The sequence below is a fragment of the Chenopodium quinoa genome, unplaced genomic scaffold (genome assembly GCF_001683475.1).
Source record: "Chenopodium quinoa cultivar QQ74 unplaced genomic scaffold, ASM168347v1, whole genome shotgun sequence".
Taxonomy (NCBI): domain Eukaryota; kingdom Viridiplantae; phylum Streptophyta; class Magnoliopsida; order Caryophyllales; family Amaranthaceae; genus Chenopodium; species Chenopodium quinoa.
In genome coordinates, this window is record NW_018742864.1 from 1319839 (window position 1) to 1345345 (window position 25507).

The window sequence follows — 25507 nt, forward strand, 5'->3', positions numbered from 1 at the left end:
TCCAACTTTAGTTCTTGTGAATTCTTGAAAAAATAAATTATATCTTCCAATATGAAGATAAACAAATTTCTATCACAAGTTACAAACTTTATAATTCCAATCAACTAAAAAATGATTAAATCAACAAAGTTTAAAAAAAATTCATGGAATTTAGTAACTCAAAGTTTCAATCACTTAACATAATTAAAGATCGAATCTTTAGTACTTAGAAGCCTCAAAGAACAACAATTTCACACTTAATGCAATTAATTTGCAATTATGTGAAAAATAAAACCAAGCTTTCAAACATAAATTACCACCAAGTAATTATGACTAAAGAAGTTTAAAATTGCATATAAAATATGTATTGAAAAAATTACATAACCACCATAAATATGCAATTAATTTTGAAGGTTAGAAAGACTTAAATTTTTCGTAAAAACGAAAAACCTCTCTACAAATGCATTTCTGGTCGCTTTTTGGCTAAAAACCGAGGTCTAGAAGTGTAAACCCATTTCCAGAACGCCTTTTCCACCCAAAAGTCACTATTTTTGGGTCAAAATTTGGGTCCGGGAACTGAAGTCAGCTCTATTACGAGGTTAAAATGGATAAAACGAGCTACTAATCTAATTAGCAACTTATAACCAGAAAAATTAAGCCATAAAAATAACTTGAAAAATATTATGATTTTAAAAATAAACGAGCGAGGCTCTAATACCACTGTTGGGGTTTGGTGAGTCCGACTTACCGCGGAAACAAACCCAAAAGCAAGACCGCACTCGAAATAAATAAAACCATAAACATATTTAAATTAATCACAAGATTAAGATAAAACGATTACCTTTGGAGCGTGCTTCGCCCGACCGTAAGGGGCTCTTACTTCGAAAGCAAGCCTCGAAATTACGACGGCGTCCGACGATAGTCCACCCACAACTCGACCACCGAAAACGGTCCAATGCCTTGGGGTTAGCAAGGCCCAACCAAAACCCGAGTAATTATGTAGTTCAAAGGTTTTCACAATGGTGATGCCTTTTTCAACTCTTACTCAAGCAAAGAATTCTCAAGCCATGCTTTGGCTATTTTTATGGAAGGGTAGCTTCTGAATTTCACTCATATTTCAATGTGGGATTTTTTCACAAAAAGATCCCATATGGAAAGCTTGATGAATTCAACCCTTAGTTAAATAAACCAAGGAACAAGTAACAAGTGTCACATGGTTAGGTTAGGACCACTTTCTCACTTGGTCCCCAAGGCATTTCACATGCATTGTGAATTAATCATGTGTCACCCAACCTTAAGCCCCAAGTTGGGTTCGGTTGGGCCACTTTATTTTGGCCCGTGTCCTTGACCTATCACCCGGTTCCATGGCCCCTTGCCACGCGTGTTGTCACCGTGGCGCGCTGCCACCATGGCGCGTTGCCACTTGGTGGCTGCCACTAGGTTGCTGCCACTAGGCGGCTGCCAATGTGATGCTGCCACATGGCGTACTACCATGTGTGCTGCCACGTGGCACACTCCTATTTGGCGCACTCTTCTAGCCTTTCGCGTGGCTAGGATTTTACTTGTTATTTGAAGCATTTTCCCGTCTTGCCAAATCCTAAATTTTGGCTGGACATTTGAGATTCTCCGACGCTCGGTTTTGACACTCGAAGCTCAAATTTCCGACGTCTAAATATTAATTACTCGGTCCACTTATTTATTAATTCTTAATTAATTCGTCGCTTCGGTTGGTTAGTTGCTTGGGTGTGACCCGAAGGGTTTAGTCAAGATTACGCTGTAATATTAATTATGCATTAATATTACTGATCGGAAGCGGCCTCCGCTCAGGCATTCCGATCACTTGACCTTACTGAATATATTAGCTTTCTAATAATTCTGAACCCACTAACGGAATAGTACACTTGTTCGGAGGCACCATTCCTTTCACAAAGATAGAATGGGACATGTAAAAGCTTTACGAAAATTTTTCACTCGCATAAAAGAATACAAAATGCGATTGAATCCACAAAAATGCGCCTTCGGAGTAACTTCTTGTAAGTTACTCGAATACGTAGTAAGCACACATGGCATCAAGATCGATCCCACTAAAATAAAGGAAATTGTTGACATGCCTCCCCTTCAAACGGAAAAATAAATCAGGGGATTCCTTGGCAAATTACAATACATTAGTCGATTAATCAACAAATTGACTATGACTTTTGAGCCAATATTTAAAAATTTGAAAAAAGAGGAGAAACATGAATAAGATGATCAATACCAAAAGGCCTTTGAGAAAATCAAAGAGTATCTAAAAATTCCACCAATTTTAGCACCACCAGTACCCAAACTACGTCTTAAGCTATACATTACAGTTACAGACACAGCCACAAGCGCCATGTTAGCACAAGAGGTAGAAAAATTCGAGCGTGTAATATATTACATAAGTAAAAAATTCATCCAATATGAAAAAAAATATAGCACCTTGGAAAATACAGTCCTAGCATTAGTGTGGGAAACCAAAAAGTTACGATATTATATGTTACCACACACTTCTCATGTGATTTCTCAACAAAATCCGATAAAGTATTTGTTTGAACAACCACCCATACGTGGAAGGATATCTAAGTGGTTTGTGATGTTGGCCAAATTAAAATTAAAATGTATTCTAGAAAAATCGATGAAAGGAAAAGTAATTTCTGACTTTTTGGCACAATATCCAATTTAAACAAGTCGTGCAGAAACTACTCATCTTCCGGATGAAGCGATTCTCATGACACAAGATGACAAATGGGTAATGTACTTCGACGATGCGTCCAATAAAAAAGGATGTGGCGTAGGAGTGTTACTCAGAAGTCCAGAGGGAGCACATACTCTAATCTCTGTTAAATTAGACTTTGAGGTTACTAATAATGTCGCAGAATGTGAAGCGTGCATTATTGGATTAGAAGCAGTAGCTAGTGTACGTGTGCAAATTAGAGGTATATGTAGACTCCAGTTTGATTATAAATCATATACTAACATATGGAAAATAAAGAACTCCACAATGATATTATACCAAGCACACCTAGAGCAACTCATCGAGTATTTTGAAAATATTGATTTTAAATATCTCCCAAGGGATGACAATCAATAGCCAATGCGCTAGCAAAATTAGCCTCAATGATCAACATTCCAGATCAGTTAAATATGATGCCATTATGCGTTGATAGAAGAGAAGAACCAGCGTATTGCAACGCAATAGAGGAAATAATGACATCGAAGGAGACAGTCCTTGGTTTGATCATATCCTCCAATATATTACTCATGGTACATATCCCGAAAATACTTCATCGAAAGACCAACAAGCCTTATGAACACTTGCAGCCCAATATGGTCTATTAAATGTTTAATTATGCAAAAAAGGACCTAATGGTCAAAGTTTATTATGTATAGACCAACCGGAAGCCACACGCCTTATGGAAAATACTCACAAAGGTGTTTGTTGACCTCACATGAATGGTAAAATGCTTTCAAAAATAATTTCACGACAAGGGTACTTTTGGTCCATTATGGAACATGATTGCATACAATATGTTAAAAAATGTCCAGGGTGCCAAATGTTCGCTAATTTACAACACCTTCCACCATCTGAACTATACAATCTCACTTCCCCTTGGCCTTTTTCAAATTGGGGAATTAACATAATTGGAAAAGTCTCTCCAACAGGAGCAGGAGGGCACGAGTACGTATTAGTAGCCATCGATTACTTCACTAAGTGGATTGAGCCTGCTTCTTACGTGAATATCACTTCTAAACATGTAGCAAAGTTTCTCAAACAAAACATATTTTGTAGATATGGAGTTCCACATGACCTAATTAGTGACCAGGGATCTCAATTCAAAGTTGAAGTCAAGACCCTCTTAACTCGTTATAAAGTAAAACATCATTACTCATCCCCATACAGACCTCAAATGAATGGAGCTGTATAGTCGGCAGATAAAAATATAACAGTTATCATTAAGAAAATGGCAGAAATTATAAAGACTGGCCGAGTAAACTACACTTCGCATTATGGGGTCATAGAACGTCTATACAAACATCAATAGAAGTAACTCCATACTCCTTAGTTTTTGGAATCGCAGTTCAACCAGTCGAACTTGAAATACCATCCCTACGCATCGTACTTGAAAGTATGCTACCGGAAGCAGAATGGGTAAGAGCCAAGTATGAAGAAATTTAATTCCTTGATGAACGACGATTAAGAGCTTTGCATCATGTACAAGTCTACCAAAGGCGCATTGCGCGTCATTTCAATAAAAGAGTCAAACCGAGAAATATAAAAGAAGGTGACTTTGTACTATAGGAGGTTATTCAAACCTAATTGGATAGGTCCCTACCGTGTAATTGAAATCCTATCAGGAGAAGCCGTCATATTAATGGATATTGGAGGAGATGAAATTTTAATTAGCATTCAATTGAAAGATTTTATGTGTTATGCATTTTACCGAATAACACGGTAAAATACATAACACTTGGGGGGTGGTAATTTAGAAATAATAAACCGTTCTAAGTATTCAAATTTTTTCAAACATCATGAAAAAATCTTCACATGCATTTGCGGGGTAATAATACAGAATTTAATTTATTTTTTTCTCGAGACATTCATAGCACAGGTGTCGCGCGCAACAGATTCTGTTGCGCGCGACAGGCTCGCGCAACTACAGTTGTCGCGCGAGCCACCTGATGACGAACTGCGAACCTGAATTTTTACGTTTGAATGAAGTTGCGACTTCTACTTGCGGCAAAAAGAGGGTGTTTCTTAAATATAACATACACTCGGAAAACAAAATTAAACTTTGATTTAATTCTTTTTAAACAAGGTTTGATTAATTTTTCATTTAATTTCTACCTAAGAGATTAAAGAAAATAAAAATACACAATAAAAAATATGTTAGAACTACGGAAATACATGATTTCGTAATGCGAATACATAGGCAATCTTTATGATTCGGTCATATCAAAATATAAAAATATAAACCTCATTTTATTTAATTCAAATTTCAAAATAGAGACATTGTTGAACTAGATTGTAAACGAAAAAAAAACATAGTAGTGATTACACTTTATTCAATTAAAAACTAATGGTGAAACTGTGTAACACTCTAAGGTTTTACTATGTCCTCAATTGTCACAGACGATGGAGGAGTAGTTTCCATCACAGTATTTTCAGAAGCCTTGGAGTTCTCCCCTACACTCTAAGTTTTCACCCAAACATTGTTTTTCAATTTAGGGATTGGGGCCTTTGCAACCTGTTTTCCTTTCCCTTTGACTGTTGGAGCTTTCTTGCGAGTATTTGGTGAAGGTTCTTTGATTTTCACACCTTGTTGCGCGGGTTTGGAGGGAGATTTCCTTTTTGTTTCCTTCGAACGAGCCTTAAGGGATGAGAAGTCTAATTTTCTTCTCACTCCTTTGATTTGGCCACTAGGAGGAGTAGAAGTGGTTGAATGCATTAAAGGTTTAGGTGGATTACGAGCGGTGGCGGCTTGAAGTTAAGATCGAGCCTTGTTTAATTCGCCCTTATCCGCCGCATTCATCCAAGCTTTTTGAAAGGAAGATAATGTATTACGCGTAGTAGGATTTTGTAGTACCCATCTAGGAAGACTTTACCAATACTCCATCCAATGAAAATTTCGCTCGGGGTTTAAAAGTCACATCTTTAGGGGCATCACAATCTTGCGGGGGAATAAATTCTCTCATCCCGTATTGTCTTATTACCCTACGAGGAAAAATATAAGTAGTCCTAGATAGGCCTAAAAGCCTAATGTAAGGGAAATTGAGACTATTCCCAACCATATAATTTATGTTCCACCAAGGAATCACAAAACGTATGTTAGGAACCCCATGACAGAAAAACGACGTCCATTCCTCTTCGTTCTTATGCTTATAAAGGATTCGACGTCCAGGGAATGTCCTTACTCCATTAGCCACAAGGTTTTGTGGCTGATCAACAATTCGCAAGCGCTCCATGAGCCAAATATGAGAAAAAAAGAGAAAAAAAAATAGTTTGTGAATTTTACACAAGCAGGTGGTGCGTGCATCAAAATTAGTTGCGCGCGCGGAGTAGTGAAGAAGATTGCGCTGGTCATGCCAGCGCAACTTTGTAACTTGCGCTGATAATTGATGAAAAAAACGTACGTGTAATAGGAGTGGACTTCCCGTAAAACTGTTTTCGTTAGGGTCTCCTCTAAGGCGATTAAAACATAGAACGTCTTCCGCAAAAGCCAAAAGAGCGGGTGAATGACATCCCTCTATTTGCTCTACTATGGACACCATGGAATCATCTCTGTATTCTTTGCATGTCCTAAGTAAACAATTAACAACAAGACAATAACATAAAACACGAATTTTGAAGCGTTGTTTAGTCATGTTGTCACGAGGGGCGACAAAATGTTCAATAAATTGAATCAAGTTCACGTGTTCTTCAGTTATAATGTTGGTCATATCATTGTCGGACAAGCCAAAAAGCCGTTGGAATATAGGTTTGGGATCTGACAAGGTAGGCGAATAAGTCACAGGGAGAGTATTTGTAGGGAAACCTAGCAAGGCCTCAAACTCACCAGGAAGGGGGACAATTTCATCCCCTTTTAAAAAGAAAAGATGGTGGTTGGAGTCCCAATGGTTGACTGCGGCATGAAGAAAATCCAAGTTAACCACTAGTTGCATATAATTCAATAGAGGTTCTAGGTGGTAAATTTTGAAAGCTAGTTTGTCCTCGGTTGAAAGGGAATTGACCCATTGCTTCAAACGTTGTTCAAAGGTTTTCACCATTGTCCAATAAAAAAAAGAGAGAGAATGAGAATTTAGAGAGATTAATTCTTTTTTGTTTCTTATATTACTAAGCGAATGAATGCAAGATGATCAAAAGCCTACACGAAATCACGTTTAAATAGACCCAAGAGGGGCAAATTTTTGGCAAATTCGGCTTAAAGTAAAGTTCATCAACACGTGGCGCGCACAACTCATGAGTTGCGCGCAACATCCGCGCACAACTCATGAGTTGCGCGCGACATCCGCGCACAATTAATTCACAAGCATAAGACAACCGCGCGTAACTCACGCAGTTGCGCGTGTCTCCCCTGACGCGGCATGTGATTTGGATTTATTTCCGTATTTTGGCTCACATAATGACGAAATCTTCACGAAATCTTAAGATGAATCATACGCTTGCCTTTTAACCCTTTGTGTCCCTTTTCTCGCCTACTTTCTTATTTTCTTTTTATTATTTTCCTACTTTTCTTATTTTCTTATTTATTATTTTCCTACTTCCTTATTTCTTTTTTATTATTTTCTTTTTTCTTCTTTTTTGTTTTCTTTTCGCCTTCCCTTTTTTTGAGTTTTTTTTTCGAGGGAAGTAAGTCGGGAATCCTTTCCCTCCCTAGAAATTTTTTTGCAATAATAATGTACACATGGAAACAAAAATAATAATGATGACATATATACATATGTGTCATAGGTACAAACAATGCAAAAAAATATATATACATCTGTTTCCTAAAAAAATAACAAAATGTGTACAAGATAAATCAGGGTGCTCGGCGACTACTAGACGGTTGCTGCACATCCTGCAAAATCCAAAACGAGGATTAATACATGAAATATATTAACTTTGTTGAAAAGAAAAGAAATAAAACTTACCGCGATCATCCGATGATCACGACATGACAATGTCACAAGGGCTCTCCGATAAGCAGCTCGAAAAGTACGTAAAGTCCTCACCATGCTGTTCACGGCTTCCCGCGGAACCTGTTCCAAGAAAACAAGGATAGTTAGTAAACAAATGTATATGAAACAAAAAATAAATAGAAATTTTTAAGTACATATACACAAAAGACATACCGACTCAACCGTCTCAGGTACAAACGATATCCCCTCGTCATCCTCCGCTGCGGGAAGGGTCTCACGAATTACCGATCCGGCAGCGTCGGTATACGTGATCTCCGCTGTAGGAGGAACCCAACCACCTAACTCGACCTGCTTAAATATATATGACAAAAAACGATAAAAGGGTCAAAGTTCCAAAAAATAAATAAAAACAAAAAAAAGAGAGAGTTAGAGTACTAACCGGAACAAAAGCCGGAAAAGGAGTCAGCCTTGATGCTATAAAAGCCAGATAAGAAACCTCCGGTAGCACCAGCTTCTCCACTAGATAACCAAGGATCGCCTAAGCTCAATCCTCGGTAGACAACAAGTCCGGACGTAACATTCGGATCGGAGGATCCGCAAGAACCAAATAATCCTCGGACGAAAGCTGCTAGAGAACACGCTAGCCTAAAAACCAAGCGTTTATCCTCTGGAGTAACGAGAGTCCCGGATAGAGGGCCTAGAAACGGCAACGAACCATGCCAGACCGGATAGCCTGAGGGACTCCGACGATCAAACTCCAAGGACGGAGATCGATCTATAAATCACAACCACATGAAAAATCGTCAGAAATTAAATAAAAAAAATACACATGTAGTTGGAATACTCACCGACGCACGAGTCGCCGAAAGGATCCTTTGGCGAAAGTCACCGGAAGAAGTGGCTTGTCTCTTCTTAATCAAGACCAATCAATGGCCGACAGGAAAACGAGCAGCCCCGAGCTCCCAGGGGGCTAAGAAAAGCAGGTACGAGTATCCCCAAGCCTAAAACCAAGAAAAAATATGCCTAAAGGAAAAGGTAAAAGTAATAACCTAAAGAAGCTTAAAATATGTACCTCAAGGATACGACCATGCCATGTAAGGGAGATCCGAGGCACCTCAATAGCTACCGCGGAATCCATCACCCATGTTGCCTTGCCCATAGCTTTAAATATACGGGCATACAACAGCTCCGCCCAACTCAGGTCACCTACTTGCCCCAAATCGCTGAGGCGAATAAGTAAACCAATGGCGAAACGCTCTCCTCCATCACTTAATATGGTGACGGAAAGAACGTGAGAAATGTATATCCGAGCCAGCTGCTCAGGTGTACAATGCCGATCCAGCTCATTAACCGACAACTCGTCGGCAAGAACCGAGTACGGACAAGAATGTGCATACACGTGAAGGGCCGACGCAAGACGGTCCCCCACAAGGTCGTGTAGTTTTTTGTCTGACACCTTAACGAACTCTATGACTACGGGCTCGCCTCAGAAAGGAAAACCCGCAATCATAGAGAAATCGAAAGGGGTAACTGTCATCTCTCCCCATGGAAAGTGGAAAGTGTTGGTGGAATCCCACCAAAACTCTAGCAATCCACAGAGGAAAGCTGACAATGCAGGCAGACTCGATAAATCTCGAAGAGCCGCCAAATGGGGGTTAATCCCGAAAAGTGCTACAATATCCTTTGCCACCTCGGGCAAATCTCAAAACGGGCTCGCAGGTCACGAGAGCCGTATAAACGCATGCTTGGCTCGTTCTAAATAAAAGAATAAAAATAAAAAAAAACGATTATGGTTTTAAAAAGGAGAAACAAAGGAAAAGAGAAAGAAACAAAGGTGCGAGAAAACTCACGATGGAGCGCCACCCTCTGATCCAAACATGATGGTCTGGGTCCCACTTAAGGAGCCTAGGGTCCCAGTTGGGAGGAGCCTCCCAAACCAAATCCTCTTGGCGACGTCGCACTCGAACCTCATATCGAGGACGGGTCACCCTCTTCCGAGGGCGAACTGCCTCGTCCGGACCACCGAGAATCTCCTCAGCATCGACGATTCGAGGCGAGTCCATGCTATGATGGATAAAGTTTCTTTAAATTAGTTTACTTTATTTCCTAAACTAAACTAATATACGTATTCTAGACCCATTTTCGCAGCATAACGACTTCCGATAGGGAAAAACACGAAAATTGAATGCCACCTATACTTGGGGGCTACGAGACCCGCAATTAAACTCAGTAAATGGGGGCTTCTAACACCTACAAAAGCCATCCTATACCAGATTCAACTAAGTATTCAAGGGATTATATTACAAAATCTCAAAGAATCAACTACTTATAGACGAATAACAGTAATATAAACACAATTATCGTCTACCAAACAATCTTGAAGTTCGAATATGGCAAAAATAGGCTAAGTATATACTTCGAGCCAATTTTGTCGAATTTAAAATTTTCAAAATATTAATTATGGAAGCAAAACTAGTTCCAATACTACGATTGCTGCATAATTGACAAGTATGACCAAAATGAGCAAACAAAATAACAAAAAATCAAACCACATTCGAGTAGAATTGCAAAAAATGCACTCACACGAAGAAATGCTCATGCAAGGTTCAATACTTAACCATTTTTATGAAATTTATTGCAAAACACTCCTTAAACATAGCATGACAACATAGAACAAACAATTTCAAGAATAATGGAATTAATCTGAAAACCCCCTAATTAGAAATTTGGGGTTTAACGATTCGAAAATAGTTCAAATTCAGCTGAAAAAGAACAAATTCTGACAAAAAACTTACATTAGATTACGGAAAATATGAATTAAGGACAAAATTTGTGTTTTAGGGCGTATTTGAACCTAGTTTACCTGAACAAATTTGTGTTTTGGTTCACTTTTACCCTATTATTATGCAATTTTTGTGTATCCTATGCTTCACGGGTTGTTAGTGTTTTTGTTGAGATTTTAGGTCCAAAGACGACCAAATGAAGCCCATGGTTACCAAACCGAGGTTAGAAGCAAGGAAATGATGGAAAGAATCCAAGTACAAGAGCATCGTAGAAGAAAACACGAAGAAAAGGGCCCAGAAGACCCTGCACGGCCGTGCAAGATGTTGCACGTCCGTGCAGGAGTGCAGACCTGAAGCCACCTTTCTGCCAAGGCCTGCACGGACGTGCCAAATATTGCACGTCCGTGCAGATGATGCAGCACTGACGTGCTTCCGTGATTATGAGGCAGCACGGCCGTGCAAGATGTTGCACGTCCGTGCAGGAGTGCAGACCTGAAGCCATCTTTCTGCCAAGGCCTGCACGGACGTGCCAAATATTGCACGTCCGTGCAGATGATGCAGCACGGACGTGCCAAAGGTGCACGCCCGTGCTGCATCAAGTCGTCTTAAACTGAGTTTCTGCCTTGGTCTGCACGGACGTGCCAACTTCAGAACGTCCGTGCAGACCTACAGTTTACCCGTTTCTTGTTTTCACCGTCCTCTTATTTTAGGGGGTAATATAAATAGCCCCTTTGGACCATTTTAGGGGGGTTCCCAATTTTTCCAAATTTTCATACTCCTCTTAGTTTGAAACACAAAAATCCTCAAATTAGCATAGATTTTAGTTCTTGTTTTGAAGGTTTTTCAATCCAATCATTGTAGAAGACAAGTTCCACCATTGTTAGTAAATTATTGAAGCTTCTAGTAATTTTTCTTAATCTTTCTTTCTCTCTTCTATCTTTAATTCTTGCTTTTTATTAATTGTTTGGTTGTTCTTTGCATGTTTAATTGTTAGATTCTACTTAATTCTTAGTTTTAATTTGTTCATGAATTCCTTGAAATCTTTAATTGCTTTAACTTCCATGGATTGTGAGTAGTCTAATTTCTAGGGTTTGGGTGAACCCTCAATGTAATCACCAACACTTGTTGCATGTACTAATTTGTTAATTGTGGGGTGTTAATTAGTTGAGTTTAAGAGGTTTCATTGTTAATTCTTGTAATTGGCCATTGCTTGAATTATTTATCTAGCTTCCTCAACGAAGGATCGAGAGATGAACTTGAGGAAGCTCCCTTATGCTTGATTGACTTGATTTGCCATGAGAATAGGAATTTCTAGTCAAGGGAATTTGCATGTTATCGTGAGGATGTTTTAACACTTGTTTCTTGCCCATAATCACGAGAGTAGGTTATGGTTTTGATGTCAAGTAATCCCTCTAGCTTGAGAGAGTAGTTGGGTGCATTTGATAACTTCCCCTAATTTATCCCCTAAATCACCATTTCTATGCATGCTACTTGTGGTCCGTGATGAAGTTGAGTGGTGTAACCCATGCCCTAGGCCTTCTTAATATTGTTAATCACCTCTTAGAATTATTTGATTTGAATTAGAATAGTGTGACGTAATACCAACTTAAAACCCCCGACTTAATCTAGCTTGTTTAAACAATAACATTTGGTGGTTGATTCAACGCCTCTCATGGGTTCGACCCTTTCTTTCCCTTGCTACTAGTTGAGTAGGATTGAGTTAGGTCTTATTTCTTGATAGGTTGACGACGTCCTATCAAGTTTTGGCGCCGTTGCCGGGGAGGCAAAGTCACATTGAATAAGTTATTGTTGAATGAGTCTAGATTTGTGTATATGTATATAATCTTCCTATTTTGTTTTTGTTTAAGCGTGTTTACTTTGTGATAGTCATTGCTAACGTTTTCCTTAGCTTTGTTTGACTGTGCATGACACGGAGGAGTAAGCAATCACCGCTTATCCCCGTAGATCCGGAGTTAAATAGAACTTTGAGGAACGTAAGAAGGCTCCTACAAGGCACGCCGGAATTTTCTCTAGCTTATACGGATTCCGAGTCGGAGGATAATCTTGACAAAGAGCAAGAGATGGCCAACCCACCGCCTCCTCCACTTCTACAAGACTATGACCACCCCGATGCATTCCAACTTCGGAGTGGCATACTTCTTCCCACCACCAATGCAAACAACTATGAGTTCTCTCCTCAACTCATAAGGATGATCCAAAGTGAACAGTTCGAGGGGAGTGCAAATGAGTGCCCTCTAGCTCATTTAGACAACTTCCTTGAGTTGTGCACTACCATCAAGCAAAACAACCTCACGGAGGAATTCATTTGGATGCATATGTTTCGGTTCTCTCTTAGGGACAAGGCTAAGTGTTGGTTGAGGTCCGTGAAAGAAGGATCCTTAACAACATGGGAAGAGGTTACCAAAGCATTTCTTGGGAAGTTTTGTCCGCCCGAAAAGACCGCGGAATTGAGAAGGAAGATTACAAGCTTCACTCAAGAGGATGATGAAACCTTAGGTGAAGCACGGGAAAGATTCAAGGATCTAAAGAGGAAGTGTCCACACCATGGGTTGCCTTTATGGATGATTATTCAAAGCTTCTACGACGGTCTCACTCCTACCTCAAGGGCCAATCTTGACAACGGAGCCGGTGGTAGTCTTAAAAAGCTACCGGTGGAAGAAGCCGAGAATATGATTGAAGAAGTTGCAAGGCATTACGCCTATAGATATGATAGAAGAGAAAGTCAACCGAAGAAGAAAGGTATGCATGAGTTGAGTGCAATAGATCTCATTTCCTCAAAGTTTGATATGCTAGCTCACAAGCTAGACCAAGAAACCTCCTCAAGCGGTACCTCCTCTTCACAACCACAACCACAAGTCATGTCTTGTGAGACTTGTGGGGGTAATGATCACATGGCTTCATATTGCAATGCTACTAATGAGCAAGTTGCGGCCATGAACCAAAGAAATGAGCAACCTTTCAATCAAGGTTGGAGGCAACAAAACCAAGGGTGGAGACAACCCAATCAAAACCAACAATCCAACTACAACAACCCTCCTCAAAACATCTACAACCAAAATCAACAAAATCACCAAGCCCCATACCGCCATCCAAACCAACAAAGACAGCAATTCAACCAACAACCTCCTCCACCCCAAAAGACTTCCCTTGAGGCCGCTCTTGAGTCTTTCATAAATCAACAAGGGAAGAGCAATGCAGAAATGAGCTCCAACATCCAACAACTTGAAGCGCACAACAAAATAATTGAGAATCAACTAGCTCAAATTGCACAACAAGTTGGGAGTTCTACCTCCAATGCTAGTGGTCAATTTCCAAGCTCAACGGTTGTGAACCCAAAGGAGCATGTCAAGGCTATCACATTGAGGTCCGGGAGAGGGTATGAAGGTCCGGTAATGAGTGAAGATGTGCCACAAAAGAGAGATGAGGGTGTGGAGGTGAGAAGTGAGAATGATGTTGAAAATGAGGTGGTAGAAGTTGAGAGAAAAGAAAAAGAAAAGAGTGTTGAGGGAGACACAAAGAAAGGAGAGGGAGTTGAAGTTGAAGTGGAGAAACCCCCAATGAGAGTCTACAAGCCACCTATTCCTTTCCCTCATAGGTTGGTAGAGAAAAAATTGAATGAGAAGTTTTCAAAGTTCCTTGAGGTCATGAGAGGGATCCAAGTGAACATTCCCTTTCATCATGCTATGTCACAAATGCCTACATATGAGAAATTTTTAAAAGATCTCTTGTCTAACAAAAGTAGGCTTGAAGAGAGTGCAACCATCTCCCTTCCAATGGAGGTGAGCGCAATCATTCAAAACAAGCTTCCCCGAAAGCTTGGTGACCCGGGTAGCTATGCAATTCCGGTGAAGATTGGAGATATGGAAGCCATGGATGCTCTTTGTGATCTTGGGGCAAGTGTAAGCTTGATGCCCTTCTCAATTGCGAAAAATTTAAAAGTTGGTGAGATGAAGCCAACAAGAATCTCAATACAATTAGCCGATCGTTCGGTTAGGTTACCAATGGGAATACTTGAAGATGTACCGGTACAAGTGGGAAGAGTTTTTGTACCTTGTGACTTTGTGGTGATGGAAATGGAGGAGGACAACAAGGTTCCTCTCATTTTGGGAAGGCCGTTCTTGAACACGGCGGGAGTGGTAATTGATATGAAACAAGGCAAGCTAACATTGAATGTGGGAGATGAGAAAATTTATTTCTCATTCTCGCAAGCCATGAGGAAGCCTATGTATGAGGATATCAATAGAATCGATACTCTTGACCGAGAAGTGGAGGAATTGAAGATGATGAACAATAGCAAAGATACTCTACAAGCGATCCTCTCGGAAAGTTTGTACAATGATGATGATAAAGCTAAGGGGTACAAGTTGTTGCTAGACCAACCCCTACATGGCAAGGCAAGGGAGTTTGAAGCACTTAAATTGAAGGTAAAAGAGGAGAGGTCTACGCCTCCTCCTAAGGTTGAACTTAAACCCCTTCCCCCTTCACTTAAATACGTTTTTCTTGATGATAATGAGACTTATCCCGTTATTGTCAATACCAACCTTGATGACACTTCCCTTGAGAAACTCCTAGTTGTGTTGAGGGAGTATAGGAGTGTCATTGGGTATGCCATTGATGACATTAAGGGGATAAGTCCCACGATATGCATGCACAAGATTTTGCTTGATAATGATCATGACTCCTCAATTGAGCACCAAAGAAGGCTCAACCCCAACATGAAAGAAGTTGTTAAAAAAGAGGTTTTGAAACTTCTTGAAGCGGGCATAATCTACCCTATCTCCGATAGCAAGTGGGTTAGCCCGGTTCAAGTTGTTCCAAAAAAAGGGGGCATGACCATTATCAAGAACGATAAGGGTGAGACCATTTCTACAAGGTCGGTCACCGGGTGGAGAATGTGCATAGACTATCGAAAATTGAACAAATCCACTCGGAAGGACCACTTCCCTCTCCCCTTTATCGATCAAATCTTGGAAAGGTTGGCATCACATAGTCACTATTGCTTCTTGGATGGGTATTCGGGATTCCTCCAAATCCCTATCCTACCCGAGGATCAAGAGAAGACTACATTCACATGCCCTTTTGGCACCTTTGCTTATCGAAGGATGCCATTTGGATTATGTAATGCACCTTCTACATTAAAAAGGTGTATGATGTCTATCTTTTCCGACATGCTTGAATCATCAATCGAGGTATTTATGGATGACTTTTCAGTTTGCGGTTCATCTTTTGACACTTGCCTAAGTAATTTGATTAAAGTGTTAAAAAGATGTCAAGAGGTGAACCTTGTGCTTAATTGGGAAAAATGTCATTTCATGGTTGAAGAGGGTATTGTGTTGGGACATGTTGTTTCTAGTAGGGGCATTGAGGTTGATCGTGCCAAAATTGAGGTTATTGAGCGCCTCCCTCCCCCACTAATGTGAAGGGTATAAGGAGTTTTCTTGGACACGCGGGTTTTTACCGCCGGTTCATTAAAGATTTTTCCAAAATCGCTAAGCCGCTCACTCAATTGTTGGTAAAGGATGCCCCTTTCGTGTTTTCTAATGATTGTTTGCTAGCCTTTGATAGGTTGAAGGAAGCTTTGATCACGGCTCCCATCATTCAACCACCGAATTGGGAGCTCCCTTTTGAACTCATGTGTGATGCTTCGGACTATGCCGTTGGATCTGTGCTTGGGCAAAGGAAGGATAAAAAGCTCCATGCCATCTATTACACTAGCAAAACTCTTGATGAAGCACAAAGAAACTACACAACGACTGAAAAAGAGCTCCTAGCCATCGTCCATGCTATCGAAAAGTTTAGGTCTTACTTGGTGGGCTCCAAAGTTATAGTCTTCACCGACCATGCGGCTTTGAAGTACTTGCTGTCCAAGAAGGACGCTAAACCAAGGTTGATTAGGTGGGTCTTGCTCTTACAAGACTACGATATAGAAATTCGGGACAAGAAGGGTGTCGAGAATGTAGTAGTCGATCATCTCTCACGGCTACCGATCGTAGAAGGTGAAATTGAAGCTTTGCCAATTGATGATTCATTCCCGGATGATCAATTATTCGCAATCATTCAAGCCCCGACCCCATGGTTTGTGGATATTGTAAATTACTTGGCTTGCTCCATCCTTCCTCCCGACCTCACCTATCAACAAAAGCGGAAGTTCCTCCATGATGTCCGCCAATACTTTTGGGATGACCCCTTGCTCTTCAAACAAGGTATTGATGGTCTTTTTAGAAGGTGTGTCCCCGACGATGAAATTCATGAAGTTATCACAATGTGTCACTCCTCACCTTGTGGAGGACATATGAGTGCTAACAAGACATTGGCGAGAATATTGCAATGCGGTTTCTATTGGCCCTCTATGTTCAAGGACGTATGGGGAGTTGTTAAAGCTTGTGACCGGTGTCAAAGGACCGGTAATTTGTCAAGAAAGAATGAAATGCCTTTGAATAACATTTTAGAGCTGGAAATTTTCGATGTGTGGGGAATAGATTTTATGGGACCTTTCCCATCCTCTTTTGGGAACAAATACATTTTGGTGGCCGTCGACTATGTATCAAAGTGGGTTGAAGCGGTTGCATCTCCTACAAATGATGCTAAGGTAGTGGTCAAGTTGTTCAAGAAAGTCATTTTCCCTAGGTTTGGTGTGCCACGTGCCGTAATAAGTGATGGAGGATCGCACTTTGCAAAGCGATCTTTCAAGGCTCTCCTTGAAAAATACGGAGTGAGGCACAAGGTGTCATTGGCTTACCACCCTCAAACAAGTGGTCAAGCTGAAATTTCAAATAGGGAGATTAAGTTGATACTAGAGAAGACGGTGAATAGGTCAAGGAAGGATTGGTCATCAACTGTTGACATCTACTTTTGGCCTCCTGTCTCGATAGGAAGTGGAATAACGATAAATAAAACCATCATCGTGTTGGATCAAAGTGAAGAATACTTATAGATAAATGGTTATGCCACAAAACACAAAAGACTAGCCCAAATTAAAAATAAAAGCGAAAACAAAGGTCCAATTAATTAAAACCGAACATAATTAGGATTAAGCCTGTGCTTAAAACCTAATAATGGCGGATTTATGAGCGCCTAGGTTAAATCTTAGTTCTGCCGCAAAAAAAGGACGCGCGCATCTCAAACAGTCGCGCTGGGCTGCCACGCGCAACTAATTCAATTGCGCGCGATACCCTGCACAACCTCCAGAGTTGCGTTGCGGAAGATTCAGAATTATACGGAAATTATAAAATCGAATCTTACCATAAAGTCGCGCGCAAGACAATTAGTTGTGCTGCCTATAGCAACGCAACCTAATCACTTGCGTAGGGATGCCGCGCGCAACTCATCCTGTTACGCGCAACACCTGCAGCGGCAGAATGATGGAAACCCTAAACCTAATCATTCCTTATAAATAAGATCTTAAATTGAGGCTTAAACAGACAGAAATTAACCTAAAACTCTAGCGAAATACTTGTGAACTTGTGCAACCTAGCTCCTCTTGTCCTAAACACTTACCCTTTTGATATTTTGTTACTACGGTGGAGGTTCCTTAACAAGAAGGATTCCATAAGTGTTCTAAACGGAGATCTAGCAAAGAGAAGTGGTAAATTCCCGAGCACTTAGTTAAATCACATATATTTTCTTATTTACAAGAACTTTAATTAATTAATTAGTGTTGTTTGATCAACTTTAAAATAATTAATTAATCAATTCCACATAGCATCTTGCGTTAAATAAAGATTAGAATTGAATTAAGTAATTGTTGGTTGATCACTTAAGCCAAGGCGGATATTGTTTATGTTCTTGTCTTTTTCACGAATTTGATTAAATAAGAATAAAGACATTACGATGTAATTCCTACGTGAATTAATCCTTGTAAATAAAATCAACTTACATAGTTTTAGGTATTACGTTTCATATATTATTTGGTGATGAAATTGTAAAAAAAGGAATAGCTAGTAGAGGCCGCACTAGGGTTAGGATAACGATTCCCCTCTAAAAGGAACGTTATTTTAGTACCCTCGCTCCCGAATTCATTTCAGGTTTATAGAAGAATTTGGGCATGGGTAAACTTATGATTCGTGCTAATTATTCCATGAACTCCACATGGAAGAAAGGCATGAATGAGGTTTATGAGTTTTCCTAAAACTCATTGGCGAGTCTTACTTTTTTCTTACAAAAAGCTTAACGATAAAATCAATTCTAATTCAAGGTCCCCCAAACAGTCAGGAATTCAAATCCTACTACACCCTAATAAGTGTAAAGTCCTAGGATTTTAAATGGCCATGGGAATTTAAGGAGAGTACCCCTTACGATGGGATCACCCTCCTTACAGATGGTACAACACCAAGTTCACCAATGAACTTGCGAACCCAAATTGCCTCCTTAGCTGCCTCAGATGCTCCCAAGTATTCGGCTTCAGTTGTAGAATCTGCAGTTTTGATTTGCTTAGCACTCTTCCAACTAAATGCTCCTTCAATGAGGCAAAATATGTAACCAGACTGTGACTTGAAGTCATCTTTGTCTGTCTGGAAGCTGGTGTCGGTATAACCCTCAACAAAAAATTTATATGTGCCACCATAGACCAGGAATTTTTCCTTGTTCCTTTTTAGGTACTTTAGGATATTCTTAGCTACAGTCTAATGTGCCTCTCCTGGATGTGATTTGTATCGGCTCGTAGCGCTCAAGGCATGCGACACATCTGGCCTAGTACCTATCATAGCATACATGATCGATCCAATAAGCGAAGCATATGGAATCTGATTCATCTTTTCTCGCTCATCAGGTGTCTTTGGACACTGCTTCTTCCTTAGGGTTATTCCATGCGAAATGGGTAGGTGACCTCTCTTGGCTCCTTCCATGCAGAACCGAGCTAGTACCTTATCAATATAAGTACTTTTACTCAATAGTATCATCCTTTTTGATCTATCCCTATAGTTCTTGATGCCTTGTATGTACTGAGCCTCTCCTAAGTCTTTCATTGAAAAACATTTACTAAACCAAGCCTTTACAGACTTTAACAATGGAATGTTGTTTCCAATGAGAAAAATGTGATAGACATATATGATTCCAAGAAGGAATACATGAAGGTGAGATGAGACAAGAAGGAATGTTGGTAAGCTTTCTTGATAAAGGGGTGTAGGTTGAAAGACTTGGAATGGGTACCTCACTCATAACTTCAATCACACCACCTTGAATTGGAACACAAGTTTTTTCCTCTAAAGAATTCCCTTCTAACACATCTTCACTAACATCGAAAACATTGAAAATATTCTTAACTACTAATTGGGATCCTTTACTAGCTCTCAACAAGAGCATGCTTTTCATTCTCAACATTCCCTAACTTAACATGATCAAACATGAGTATCTCATCATAAACATGACCCATCTTTTCTCTTAACAGCCTCAAATTAGTTTTAAGGTCCACTAAAATGGGATCTCCATTGGGTTGCAAAGAGTGTTGAGGTTCAAGATGGATAAAGGTTGTGGTTTTCAAAATCTCATCAAATGAATTATCTTCCATACACCCTCTATCGCTTTCAACATCATCCTCAACCATGAACTCAAAAGCCCAATTCGGTTCATTCATATGGTAGGGGGAGAAGAAGGAAGGGCATTTATTTGGGATTGAGCTAGAAGGGAAATTTGGTTCTGAAGGGCCTCTAACCTAGCTTTCATCTCCTCCTTATGTTCCATTTCCATTCTCATCAACTCGTTAAGATTCTCCATCAACTCTCCTTCCTCTCTATGTCCCATTGAATCATCCCCACGAAAATGTTCACTAGATACATAGGGAAACTCATTTGGAATCATGCTAGAACAAGAAGAGGTAAAGGGAAGATGATACAAATGAGGATTAGGGGTAAAGGGAGCATCATTGACATCCATGCACACATTTGAAGAACAAAAATCATGAACATCATCAATATTGGGATGAATCTCATCACAATTAGCATACAAGGGGAAGGATTGACATCATGCATTATGGGTTCATCTTGGGGAACAAAAGATTCATCGTTGGAAATCATGTGAGAATTAGAAAAATCATTACAATTTGCAAAAGTATCTTGCTCATAACTACCCCTAGCAAACCACATATAGAAATCCTAAGCCTCTTCCAAAGATTTGGCTCAAAATTCATCATTAAACATGTTGTCAATCAACCCTTTAGTATATTCATTCAAACCCCAATAAATGACCTCACAAGCCTCCCACAAGGAACAACCATGGCAATTAGAGGAGTTGTCAAACCTATTAAAGTAAACCAAAAAGGGTTCATATTCAAATTGAGGTAAAGAAGAACAAGACATCTCATTTTGGACAAATTGATCCATGAGTCAATAAATACAAAAAAAAAAAAAAAAAAAAAAAAAACCAAACAAGAAAGCTCAAGAATTATGCACAAAACAAAAGAAAAACAAGAAGAAAACAAACCAAAAGAAAATAATACACAAAGGGCTAGTCTAACTAAAATAACACAACGGTAATGGAAGCCGTTCCCCAGCAACGGCGCCAATTTGACAAAGGAAATAAACGTGTCGTCAAATGCCTATCCCTAGATCAAATACAATTTATACAACCTAATCAAACCTAATCCGAGTATAAGGAAAGCATAGCGCGCAGTCGAACCACAGGGAACGAGTAAAAACCACCAAATGTTATCAACAATTAATCTAGTCCAGAATAGGAGATAAGTAAACTAAAGTCTAAAAATGCTAAAACAAGAAATAAAACATTAAGGGAAATGGTTAGGAATAGCATCCACTCAAGCATATGAAAGGCATAGAGATTGAATTAATCATGAACTAAACATGCTTGAATATCGAAGTTGGTCCAATCTAGCCACCTGTCAGGGTCAATTGGCTTCTCCTAACATAGCCTCTATGTTGTCACATTAGAACCATATACTAGGAGGTGCTATCAAATAACGATCGATACAAATGAATCTTGCAAGGTCCGCTATCGCATCTTCTAACAATAATTCACTCCCAATCAACTAACAACATGCATTTTGTAAGTAGATTGAAGAATATCAAACATATAAAGACATTAATCACAAACCAATCAACTCCAATACCTAGAACATGCTCAAGATTTAACTGAACCACAACCATCCCCTTAATGGGGAAATTACTCACTAATCATGATAAAAACAATATTAGTTAACAAATAACCAAGAATCAACATGATTAACAAGCAACATTAACAACAAAAACTATAATAAAAAGGAAACAAAGAAAATAGAGGAGAGATAGTTAGAGATTTTCATTGATTGAAAATGATAGTCTATAAACAAGATGATCGATCTTCTTCTTCAAAATCCAAGCTCAACAATGGTGAAACCCTCACTTTCTCTCTCTAAACTACTCTAATCTTAAGCTAAACCTAGAGAGAGAAGCTCTCTTAAAACTAATTAAGAGAAAATAGAATAATAGTTGATTCTAATTACAAAAAAAACGGGTATTTATACAAAGCTAGGAAAATAGAAAATAAAAAAGGAAAAGAAAAGAAATACAAAAAAATAAAATAAAGAAAGAAAGGTGAAAATAAAGGAAGAGGGAAAATAAAAAGAAAAGAAATTAAAAACAAAACAAAATCCCTACAAAACTCATCAGACACCTTCCCCTCTTCGATATTGGATGCTCTAAAATGAGGGAATGATCCCCTACTTCACATTTCACCAAATTCCATCATCAAAGAATCCCCACATTAATCCTCATCATCAGCAATCATGCATCAATCAAGGCCATTCGATTTTCATTTATATCACGTAAGAAGCTCGTTATTGATCCCACATTTGCGCGTTCGCTAAGACGTCGAGCATTGGCCGCCGCATAACATACTTCCTATAATATGTTTTGGACTCCGATATATGCGCCTTCTGACAGGGCTGCGTGCCCGTGAACAACTCCAATAAAATTGGAGCTTTATCAAGGGCTTGATTGTTTCTGAAATGGTGAAGAGCGGGGGTTGGGATTCAGTTCGAATTTGGTGGCTGCAGCGGCAGAATTGAGGTGAAGTTGGTGATTGATTGGTGACAATGGTGGTTTGTGCGAAGGGTGGACGGAGGAGGTGATAGGTGGCTATAACTGTTGGTGGTTGAGAAGGTGGAGATGTGTGTGATTTAATGGTTGGTGAGATGCGGGTGGATAGTTAGCAGTTTAGGGTTATTGGTGGCAAAAATAGAGTAGGTGAAGGTTAGAGTAGTTGTTTGTAGGGCTGTTGGGTTGGTTGCGGTTGTATCTGGTTCTTAGCATGACTGCTGGTGGTGTTTAAATGAGAAGAGGGAGTAGGGAGGAGTACGGGAGTTGGATAGCTTAGGTGTGGTGGAGGGTAAGAAACATTAGAGAGGGAGAGAGTTGTGTAGGATAAAGGGAAGCAGCTAGGTGGATGAGTATGGCTTGGGAATTCAACTGGGACCTCAAATTTCAATAACTTGAAACTCGAGCCTCAATCCGAATGCAAGCCTACACACACAAAGAAAACCGAGGAGAGGATTAGGACATAAAATAAAATAAAAATAAGAGAAATAAAACTAAGCTAATAAAAATTAAGTAAAGCTATACAAGTAAATAAACTCAAATAAAATAGCAAAATTAAAATAAAAAACTAATAAATAAACCAAATAAACAAAAGCATGCCAAAAATAACAAATAGACAAGAAGAGTTATTACAGAGAAATAAGAGAATAAAAGGAAAAATAGAGGAAAATAAATACAAAAAAAAGACCTAAACGCCATCCCTAAGAGTGACATAAATGTCACTCATCACAACTTTAGTCTTGTTAAGGGTAATATAAGCACAGTGTGTTAAGAAGCATACCGAGAGAAGTAACTATCAAACACAGACATTAGCAGTCTGCTCGTTCACACGACCTCCCCAACAGGCAGCAATAGGGAGCCTAAGAGGCGAAGGCTTCGCTGGTGAAAAAGAAGGGAAATACTTGTAGAAAAAGACATATGAGACAGGATAAAGTGTTAGCAGAAGCTAAACATAAAACCTAAAGCAAGCTCTAGTTACAAGAAATATACCTCTACGATCCCTAGAAACTAAAAAGCGTGTCCTCCCCTTCATAACTGGATGGCGAAAAACGACTCGCAATCCAAACATGAAGTTAGCATAGGCCAAGCTGACCCAATCATATGATCCGACCATACGAAGGTCACGAAGAGCAGGCAAGTTGTAGACTAGCACACGGCTACCCATGTCTGGGGAGAAGGTCCCCGACAAAACAATTAAAGCAAAGATGCGTACCCGCTGCACAAGGGTAGTCGCACCAACCTGAAAGGCCTTTTTTCATCATGGTCCGGCGAAAGCACCGACTGCTGATCTGAGTCGGTCGAGCCTTGGCACGAGCTCGAATAACTATGAGGCCTATCAACTCCTCTATCTCTAGAGAGTAAACCGTGATGTCGCTGCCGAAAGGAAACGCCGTCGCCCGAAACTCTAAGCTGATGATGAGAGAAAGAATCCATAGCCCATGAAGCCAGAAGAAGAGGAGTCAGGACGCAATACTCCCAAAGCTTGTGCAACTCGATGTGGTCGTGAAAGTATAGGTCATATCTGACCGATAGCTGCGTTGTGTTAACCGTGGCAACGAATACAGTTGCCTGTCATCCTGAGCCGCACTCGCTTAGAGATATTAAATTGAGGAGAAAAGTAGAGAGTGCGCTCGTCCCACTCAGGGAAGTCTCCATAACTGGTAGAAGCTCCCTCACCTGTGTCAATAGGCTCGTCCTCCCAATGAGCGTCGTGTGAGTGAGAACTAGAGCCGTGATGTCCAGCCATGCTAAATTTTGCAAAACAATAATAAATCAAAGGTTCTATGGTATCTAAGGTTCTCCTAGCCGCATGATATTATGTTCGAACGAAAAATAGAGTACGTAGTACTAAAACAGAGTACAATTTTGATTAAAGCAGAAATAGCATTTTCAAGAAATCAAACAATTTCTTACAATAATATAGAAAATATTTTGACAAATTGAGCATGAATAGCTAGCAATAACATCAAGAATGAGCCTTATTGTTCTCATGAAGATAAAGGGGTCAACAATGGTAAAATGTTTGTCTCTTCGCCAAAATTGAGTCAAACAAGTCTCAAACTACTACCAAGGCAATATGCAAGCATAAATAAAAGGATTCATGGCATAAAATTCAAAAAAATAAAAAGAAAATTGAGCATAATTGGGGTTCGAATTTTCGAAACCCCTCGAGTAAAGATGCACGAAATTGAGCAAAATTGGAGTGAGTTTAGAGATAACATACATAGATTAGGAAACTAGAGTTTGATCGAATTTGGTTGAGAAATGAGCAAGAACGAGCAAGGTGAAGTTTTCGCAAATAACTTGAGCTAAACGAGTAGCAACGGCGAAACTAGGAAGAAGGGGTTTAAATATGGAAAACCCGACTCTGAGCGGCGTGATCCTTTTCGCGTCGCGACAAGGCATATGCTTCGCGACAGCAAGTTCCTACGCACGACATATGGCCCTCATACACGTCTATGCAGACCTAATGCAACAGTTTGGGTTCCTTGGTACGCCAGTTAGCCCCGATAAGTTAATTGACATGATTAGTAGTCAGCTTTATTACCATCGCAGAAAGTGATCAACCTGATAACGATCGTCTCACTTAGCTTAAAGCGCCAAAGTATTGGCTCATCACATGCACCAAGGTATTGGTTCACTAGCAAGCACAAGCGCCAAAGTACCGACTCATTACAAAATGCACCGAGGTACTAGAACAACAAGGAATCACAACGAAGTAATAACAAATAGCAAAGCAAAGTAAGGCACTGAGGATGAACTAGTGGTGGTCTTCGATAACTTTCCTAGGAAGGTTATCATCATTCGACGATGTCCTGAAGCATGGAGGAGATTGTCTACATCTGCGAGGCATAGCCGTGGCGAGGTACGACTATAACTCTAAAGATAGCTACAAGCAGCGATCTTCGATGATTTCCCGAGGCAGAGAGGAAATTATCTATAGCGACAAGACACAATCATGGTGAGGTATCGCCACAACCGTGAAGATGGCGAGGCACGGTCACATTCTATGATGTTTCCTAGGCAGTGTGGAGGATTTTCTGAAGTAAATGAAGATAG